The sequence below is a fragment of the Salmo salar genome, chromosome 20, assembly GCF_965601325.2.
Source record: "Salmo salar chromosome 20, fSalSal1, whole genome shotgun sequence".
Taxonomy (NCBI): Eukaryota; Metazoa; Chordata; class Actinopteri; order Salmoniformes; family Salmonidae; genus Salmo; species Salmo salar.
The window spans coordinates 80,510,820-80,520,397 of NC_138310.1; the positions used below are offsets into that span (position 1 = coordinate 80,510,820).

General features: G+C 39.4%; 1 non-coding gene across 1 annotated transcript; it reads right to left on the bottom strand.

The window, feature by feature from the left end:
• Positions 1-2,755: 2,755 nt before the first annotated feature.
• Positions 2,756-7,968, bottom strand: LOC123729292 (uncharacterized). Its single transcript, XR_014381929.1, has 4 exons — positions 7,823-7,968; positions 7,321-7,514; positions 7,112-7,150; positions 2,756-4,374 (listed from the first exon to the last, which is right to left on the bottom strand). It is a non-coding gene; the product is annotated as an uncharacterized LOC123729292 (transcript).
• Between the last annotated feature and the right edge of the window lie 1,610 nt (positions 7,969-9,578).

Sequence of the window (9,578 nt, forward strand, 5' to 3'; positions counted from 1 at the left end):
TGAGTGTGTGTGTGTGTGTGTGTGTGGTGTGTGTGTGTGTGTGTGTGTGTGTGTGTGTGTGTGTGTGTGTGAGTGTATTTCTGAGTGCTGTCAGGGAATGATGGATGAGAACAGTGAGAGTTGAGAGCCAGTCAGGGGGAAACTCATATTTAGACACACAAAAGAGCGTTTCACAACATCCACACACACACACACACACACACACACACGCATACGTGTTTATATCACCTACTGGGGACACCTGTTCTCACACCACATTCTGGGGACTCCACTTTCCTGACAACCTGGAGACAAGATGAAAACGTCAAAAAACCTTAAAAAAAATCTAAACTGAATACACCCCTTCAAATGTAACTGATTGATTGAAATGAGGGTAGATGACATTGTGGGGACACAAGAGGAAACTCCTTATTTGGCATCAACAGGAAGTCCCATCTGGGGACCAAGCTCCGACCAACTAGTACCATCTGGGGACAATCGTGTAGGCTATTGTTTAGGGCACAAGGGGAAGATGGATTCTAATCTAGATCAGTTTGAATTGCCTTTCAGCGTATCAGAACCCACTAGAGAATGTTGCCGGGCGTTCTCTTTAGCATATGCATCAGATGCATATCAACCTACAAGGTTTGCAAATATGCTTGATATATAAATGCTTTATAAATAGTGCATAAACTACTGTAAATGATTAACATCATGAAGAAATAATGGGAATATATTAATAAAAAAAACAATAGTTATTTGTTTAGAGTCAAGGATATGTTTTGTATAATTCTAGTCCTAGAAACACATAGGCCAATAGCCTATTTTAGTTTCCCTGACAATAAAACACTACAGTGGAATCCATTTCATCAACTTTATTTATAGGTTTGATTAGTAATAGAGTTATAGTCATTAATAAAGTCCAGTTACAGCTTCTAACAGAAACTAACAGATAATAATAATAATTCTATAACCAGCCAGGTGATTAGTAATAGAGTTATAGTCATTAATAAAGTCCAGTTACAGCTTCTAACAGAAACTAACAGATAATAATAATAATACTATAACCAGCCAGGTGATTAGTAATAGAGTTATAGTCATTAATAAAGTCCAGTTACAGCTTCTAACAGAAACTAACAGATAATAATACTAATACTATAACCAGCCAGGTGATTAGTAATAGAGTTATAGTCATTAATAAAGTCCAGTTACAGCTTCTAACAGAAACTAACAGATAATAATAATAATACTATAACCAGCCAGGTGATTAGTAATAGAGTTATAGTCATTAATAAAGTCCAGTTACAGCTTCTAACAGAAACTAACAGATAATAATAATAATACTATAACCAGCCAGGTGATTAGTAATAGAGTTATAGTCATTAATAAAGTCCAGTTACAGTTTCTAACAGAAACTAACAGATAATAATAATAATAATAATACTATAACCAGCCAGGTGATTAGTAATAGAGTTATAGTCATTAATAAAGTCCAGTTACAGCTTCTAACAGAAACTAACAGATAATAATAATAATACTATAACCAGCCAGGTGATTAGTAATAGAGTTATAGTCATTAATAAAGTCCAGTTACAGCTTCTTACAGAAACTAAAATGATAATACTACTATAACCAGCCATTTGATAAAGCGATGCTCCTTTCCCTGCATCGGCCAATTACAAGATGTGCCCATCTCTTCATATACAATTTGACAAACAGGCCTAATATTATCACTCATCAGATAGCCGATAGACAAGATTACATGGGCGAACTCTTATTATGTGTGAAATTAGTTGTGGTATAGTTGTAGGTGTAGTTTCGATGCGCCGGTTGATCAGGTTGTCTGGCATTGTTTGTTTCCCGCTCAATATGCATTATTCAGAAGGCCTGGTGCAACATTTAGAATGGTTTCATTTCCCTTACAATAAATGTGATAATTATTAAAGAGTTAAAGTAAATAAAACAGTCCCATAACAACTGATTTTTACTAAGTAAAATGTAAAAGTTTTAGTATCAACCCACAAGTCATGCGGTCAAATTATTTTCTGCTGATAAATATGCAAAAAAACCTAATCCTTACACTTTGTAAATTAAATCAACCTCTTCACCCTCCTTATGACTCAGTTAGGCCTAATTTAAATTAAATTGTGAAGGTGCACAATTATCGCACATTCGTCATTCATTCAGTGAGGAGAGAGAGATGCATCAGCATCTGGGTACCAACGTCCTACAGCACATTGTCTTGGTGGGTTAAGTAGGGAATAGGTACCAACGTCCTACAGCACATTGTCTTGGTGGGTTAAGTAGGGAATAGGTACCAACGTCCTACAGCACATTGTCTTGGTGGGTTAAGTAGGGAATAGGTACCAACGTCCTACAGCACATTGTCTTGGTGGGTTAAATAGGGAATAGGTACCAACGTCCTACAGCACATTGTCTTGGTGGGTTAAGTAGGGAATAGGTACCAACGTCCTACAGCACATTGTCTTGGTGGGTTAAATAGGGAATAGGTACCAACGTCCTACAGCACATTGTCTTGGTGGGTTAAGTAGGGAATAGGTACCAACGTCCTACAGCACATTGTCTTGGTGGGTTAAATAGGGAATAGGGACCAACGTCCTACAGCACATTGTCTTGCCGGGTTCAGTAGTTAATAGGTGTGAAATAAAATGGGTACAAAGGCTCTGAATACTTTTGTGATTTCAAAATTCTGACAAGTGTAAAATACAAACATTCAGGAAAAGTCAGGGAAGGAGAAGGACAGATTTTTGGGGGGCAGATTGTTTTATTTATAAAATCAAACAAACAGCGAGGCGGAGGGACAGAGACACACGGGCCAGCAGGGGGACAGACAGACAGGCTGGCAGGGGGGCAGACAGGAAGCAGGTATACACACGTAGAAATAAGGGTACAGTATTGTTCCCTGGAGTACAAAAAAAAAAAAAAAAACACAAAGTACATTCAGAGATACGTAATGTCAAAGACTTTATGATGATAATATACACCTGGTTAAGTGGTAATGGTAATTTATTACATAACACTGGGGAGAAGCCTCTTGAATGGGCCTCCAACTGGTAATTACTAGTGGTAATTTATTACATAACACTGGGGAGAATCCTCTTGAATGGGCCTCCAACTGGTAATTACTAGTGGTAATTTATTATATAACACTGGGGAGAAGCCTCTTGAATGGGCCTCCAACTGGTAATTACTAGTGGTAATTTATTACATAACACTGGGGAGAAGCCTCTTGAATGGGCCTCCAACTGGTAATTACTAGTGGTAATTTATTACATAACACTGGGGAGAATCCTCTTGAATGGCCCTCCAACTGGTAATTACTAGTGGTAATTTATTACATAACACTGGGGAGAAGCCTCTTGAATGGGCCTCCAACTGGTAATTACTAGTGGTAATTTATTACATAACACTGGGGAGAATCCTCTTGAATGGGCCTCCAACTGGTAATTACTAGTGGTAATTTATTATATAACACTGGGGAGAATCCTCTTGAATGGGCCTCCAACTGGTAATTACTAGTGGTAATTTATTACATAACACTGGGGAGAATCCTCTTGAATGGGCCTCCAACTGGTAATTACTAGTGGTAATTTATTACATAACAGTGGGGAGAAGCCTCTTGAATGGGCCTCCAACTGGTAATTACTAGTGGTAATTTATTACATAACACTGGGGAGAATCCTCTTGAATGGCCCTCCAACTGGTAATTACTAGGGGAAACTCATCATCCTGAGCTCCCACTTCTCCCACATGGTGACCTCTGACATCACCTACTAAGGAAATTGTTTCTATAACAGCATTTTTGGCAGTTAAATGCAACAAAACAGTATTTAGAAAAATATATCTGTTTTTGAACTCTATAATTTGTTTACAAGCATGATAGCTGTACTTTTAGTTTATGGTTTACATTTTAGTCACTTAGCAGACACTCTTATCCAGAGCGACTTACAGTAGTGAATACATACATTTCATTTTCATTTCATTTCATGCATTATTTTTGGTACTGGCCCCCCGTGGGAATCGAACCCACAACCCTGGCGTTGCACACACCATGCTGGCGTTGCAAACACCATGCTCTACCAAATGAGCCACAGGGAAGGCTGGTTGATGCAGTTGTTGGCCATTAGCCGTTTATCAACGAGTTCAAATTACATGAATACATCATTTTCTGGTAGTCCCTCTCACGTAATGTAATTCTATTCTTGACATAATACTTTACTGCCCGCCAGTCCTGCTCTCTGAGGGCTTGTGGCGCTGCCTTGATGCATGAAAGACAGTCTGCTTTCCCTGGAGTATCTCTGGAGTGGATGAATTGCATCAATTTTTCCCCCGCTGCCCCTTTCTCCTCCTCACTCCACTTCCTCTTCTTAGAACCTTGGGACACAATGAAACATTATTCCTGAAGCATTTAATAGCTGCTGCTTGACCATGCACTTCCTTTCTGCTGCTACTGCCTCACCATACCATGCTGCTACTGCCTCACCATACCATGCTGCTACTGCCTCACCATACCATGTTGCGTTTCAATTCTATACAGGTGTTATACTGTTGCATGCTGTTTACAAACTGGATACTAAATGCTAATTATTTTTTTTATATTTAGCAGACGCTGTTACCCAGTGCGACTTACAGGAGCATTTAGGGTTAAGTCAGGCAGACGGCACACAATATTTTTTCACATTGTCGGCTCGGATTCAAACTAGCAACCTTTTGGTTACTGGCCCAACGCTATAATCGCTAGGCTACTTGCCGCCCCTTTTCTTCTGCATCCCCCACCTGCTTTGTGTCTGTTCTATCTCTACGGGGAATGGAGATTATTACATTCCCTACCCATTGTTTTGTTTCATTGTGTACCTTGTTATGATGCTTTTGTGTTAAGGAGTATTCCAAAAGGAGCAGAGACAATAATATTGCCATTTACATTTGATTAAATTAAATTGTTAAAATGGCCAAATCTTCTCAGTGAATTTTCCTTACAAAATGTTTTGTTTCAGACCTTTTAGAGTTTCAGAGAATTCAGAATAGCAGAGACCAAAGAGGCGGCAAGTGGAGATAGGAACAAACACATCAATAAGATTTACCTGGGCAGGTCCCTTATCTGATTTTCCTGTCATGGCCTCCCGTATCACTTCTTGTATCCTATGAGTTCAGGGATTCGATCTTGCAACCTTTCGGTTACTAGTTCAACACTCTATCCACTTGGCTACCTGCTGCCCCAATGCAGTTTGATGCAGTTTGTTAGGGACCCTTTCTATACTGATGCGGGGGGAGATGTGCCTGCGAAATCTGACTTATTTTATTTAGTAAATATTTTCTTAACTCTATTTCTTGAACTGCATTGTTGGTTAAGGGCTTGTAAGTAAGCACCTGTTGTATTCGGCGCATGTGATAAATAAAACTTGATGTCGATTCGCACGGGACTAGTACTTTCAGGAGACCAGAAAAACATTAGGTTATTCAGGTTGGAATTAAAAATGACTGACATGGCAGATTTAGACAGGACAAAAATTACAGATATGGTGTTTCGTGGTCATAATTACATTACCCGACCTCCCCCAGCAAATCGAATCTCATCCGAATAGTGTATAATACTGCCTGACCGACAGCCAAGGCCGGTCTTTGCCGTTCTGCCGCCATAAGGATCGTCTCTATGACTATGAGGCTGAGCTGCAGCCTTCTATATTCGAGGAGACATAAAATGGAATTTGCTATTCACTTTCTGAAAAGACAAGATGTTTAAACCCTGACAGCTTTTAAGGAAGCACTTGTGACCTTCCGTTGTTGGGTTAAGCAACGGACGAGTAGCTAGCAGTTGACGCATACATTTCTCTGTGTCAGTCGGGCCTCTGAGTGGAAAGGTAACTTTTGAAAGTACCATGCTTTGATTCATAAGCACGTCTAAGATCTAATAATTTGCTAACAGCAACAGTTTTGTTGAAACAAGAAATATGATAAGAATGCACAGAGAATTAAAAAATACTAATTTAATAGACTGGTGATTTTATCAGTGTAATCAGATCGAAATGAAGATGTTATTGACATCGAATTGATTAATATACTAACCAGCAGGTGTTAAAAAATTGTGTATAATTTGTAGTGTTGTATAGGTCTATGAATTGGGCTGTTATTATACTAATTATTTTCTGGTCTGCCAACTATTAGCTCAGAAATAAATTGGCCCAAGGCCAAACTTAGTTGCCGACCCCTGATCTAATGCATTGTTTACATCCGGGGGCTACTGTATACAGGAATTCATTGGCAAAAACTTGTCGTCCTTAGCAGACACAAAAATACAAACATTAGGAGATATTGCATTGTGCTTGTCAATAGTTACAGAGAACAATCACTGTCTGGAGCCCCTGTCCTGCTATCAGCCTGTGATGTGTGTGTTGTACAGTGCCTTGCTGATGGGCACAACAGTAATTGGTAGTATACGGGGATATTGAATCCTGGTGGGTTACTGGCTTCAATGTCCCTGTGTACTACCTACTGCTGTTTTGCTTTGAGCAAGGGACTTCACCCCTAAGTGCTCCAGGTGCTCTGCTCTGCCACAGCCCCTGTGCTGCTCCCAGCCTGTGACCAACAGGCTGAATAGTCCCAGACATCTATGCACTAAGAGACTGTTTTTGCAGAAACTGACACACCCCTGGATGCTGACACATAATCAACATTTTTAAAACTCTGAAAAATCCCCTCAAATCAACTCAGGTTTTGGCCCAAAAAGTGATCTAATGCATTGTATACATCTGGGGACCTACTGTATAAGAAAGCACACAGGAAATGCCATAGGTGAAACATTTAGTTTTGAACATCCTATTCTGGTCAGATGCAGGACTGAACTTTTCAGGAGAAGCGCAATACCCTCATTAGTTGGGCTACTAAATGAGCCCACAAGAGCCTAACTACTGAGTTCTTATTGCTAATGTTTTTATTTAATATATTTGAATGTATTGTATATTTAGTTAACTTTTGATGTATGCAACAAGTGCACTGCATTCCAGTGCAAAAAAATTGATGTTAGACTATAAATGTGTATTTGTGAAAGTGAAATAGTAAATGTGAAAATAGAAAAAAGAAACTCATTGATCTATGACTTTAGTAAAGTTCTTACCGTAGGTTTTGGGCTGGATGACACATCAGCTTTGATGACCTGAAATAAGTGAACCAAGACAACAATTAGACATCAATTACATCTTGGTAGTTAAGAGACACTGTCTGCATTACAACATATTGCATGACAGGGTAGTGAATTGCTCATCATCCCGGCTCTTCCAAGATGGGTGGTAATTTCATCTAGCATCTTTAAAAAAAGTTCCTCACCTGTGTTCTCCATGGCCAGTCTGAATCACCGTAACTATAAGTCAACTCTTCGCCAGCTACAATATCTCGAGTCGCGAAGAGGCACAAGTGTGGCTCCTCCTTTGCTTGTATGGCCTTCATTTTGAGATTGTGTCTTTTGTGATCATCATTAAAGAGTCTCCCAAGAGAGGAGTCCTCTTCAGATGCATCTCGTGCTGCATAGAAACATAACATGTCACAGTTTAATGAAGATATTGCAGCACAGGGTTTCTATTTCAGAAAAGGGGCAGAAAAGTCCCTAACGCGTTGTTTAAAAAAGGAGTGCAGATGCTATGATAGCAAACCAGTTGGTCTGATGACTAATATTTTTCCTCACTGTTTAGGTCAGGGACAAGGTCAAACTAGGATCTGGGCCTGAGATAGGTCTACCATTAAAATGTCTGTCTCCATTTGAATGTTGTTGCTTTTTTAAGATCTCAAAAGGTAGTAATATGTTTATTTTGTTCTCATCAATCTTACTTACCACCATGTTCTTCCTTTCCATTGAAAATCGAAAAGAAACACCTTTGCAGAATCATTGTAGTGATCAGCTCGGACCTCGCCCTCCTGTTGTGTAAGCAGTTCACCTCGGTACTCCACAACAAAGCCTCCTTTGGCGAAAACTCCTCGTCCTTAGCAGACATAAAATACAAACATTAGGGGATATTGTATTGTGCTTGTCAATTATAACAGAGAATAATCACTGTCTGGAGGTCTACTCCAGTCACATGATCACCCCATTCAACTTGCCAAGCTTCTACAAAAACAAATGGTCTCATAAAGTGACCTCACATGGTCTAAAAGTGATCTCACACATATCACCGCCAATCAAAATGAGGTTCAGGTGTGCAGCAGGGGGTTTGGGGAGGGGGATGCACTGCTCTGTCTGTTTCAAGAGGCTAGATTCAGTTGTCACTCTTACTTTGTCTTCTAAACCAATGATTCGTTTTCAAGGTGGGCCTTTTCAGGTGGAAGGAGATTTCAGATGGAGCATCATGTGACTGTGGTGGACCTTTAAGAATCCTATGACCATAATACAAAGACATGGCAAACTATTCCTTTAAACCTTTTTCCTGGGTGACTGTGCCCATATATCCCAATTCACTGTTTCCCACTAACCTCTAAAATGTACTGATTCATAGCTGTCATATTTAGGCCTGTCAGAAATATATTCAATATTCACCTTATCTTTAAAGATATTGATAAAATGCTGGTAAAGTACTGGTTTATCAATGTTTGATCTTATGTGATGCTTTGCATCCTCCATGGGGCGGAGCCGCCTGGAAGATCTCTCCATCAGGCCAACTCACATCTATCCTTAATCTGTGGAATAAAGCAGACATTATAAACTGGGTAGTTTGGGTCCTGGATGGTGATTGGCTGAAACTGTGGTATATTTAACCTCCCTGGGCAAGGCAGGACGCTTGCGTCCCACCTAGTCAACAGCCAGTGGAATCGTGTGGCGCGAAATACAAATACCTCATAAATGCTATAACTTCAATTTCTCAAACATATGACTATTTTACACCATTTTAAAGACAAGCCTCTCGTTAATCTAACCTCACTGTCCGATTTCAAAAAGTCTTTACAGCAAAAGTAAAACATTAGATTATGTCAGGAGAGTACCCTGCCAAAAATAATCACACAGCCATTTTCAAAGCAAGCATATATGTCACAAAAACCAAAACCACAGCTAAATGCAGCACTAACCTTTGATGATCTTCATCAGATGACACTCCTAGCACATTATGTTATACAATACATGCATGTTTTGTTCAATCAAGTTCATATTTATATCAAAAACCAGCTTTTTACATTAGTGTGTGATGTTCAGAACTAGTATACCCACCGTAAACTTCCGGTGAATTTACTAAATTACTCACGATTAATGTTCACAAAATACATAACAATTATTTTAAGAATTATAGATACAGAACTCCTTTATGCAATCGCGGTGTCAGATTTTAAAATAGCTTTTCGGCGAAAGCACATTTTGCAATATTCTGAGTACATAGCCCGGCCATCACGGCTAGCTAATTTGACACCCACCAAGTTTGGCCCTCACAAAACTCAGATTTACTATAAGAACAATTGGATTACCTTTGATGTTCTTCGTCAGAATGCACTCCGAGGACTTCTACTTCAACAAAAAATGTTGTTTTGGTTCCAAATAATCCATAGTTATATTCAAATAGCTCCGTTTTGTTCGTGCGTTCAGGACACTATCCGAAGGGTGACGC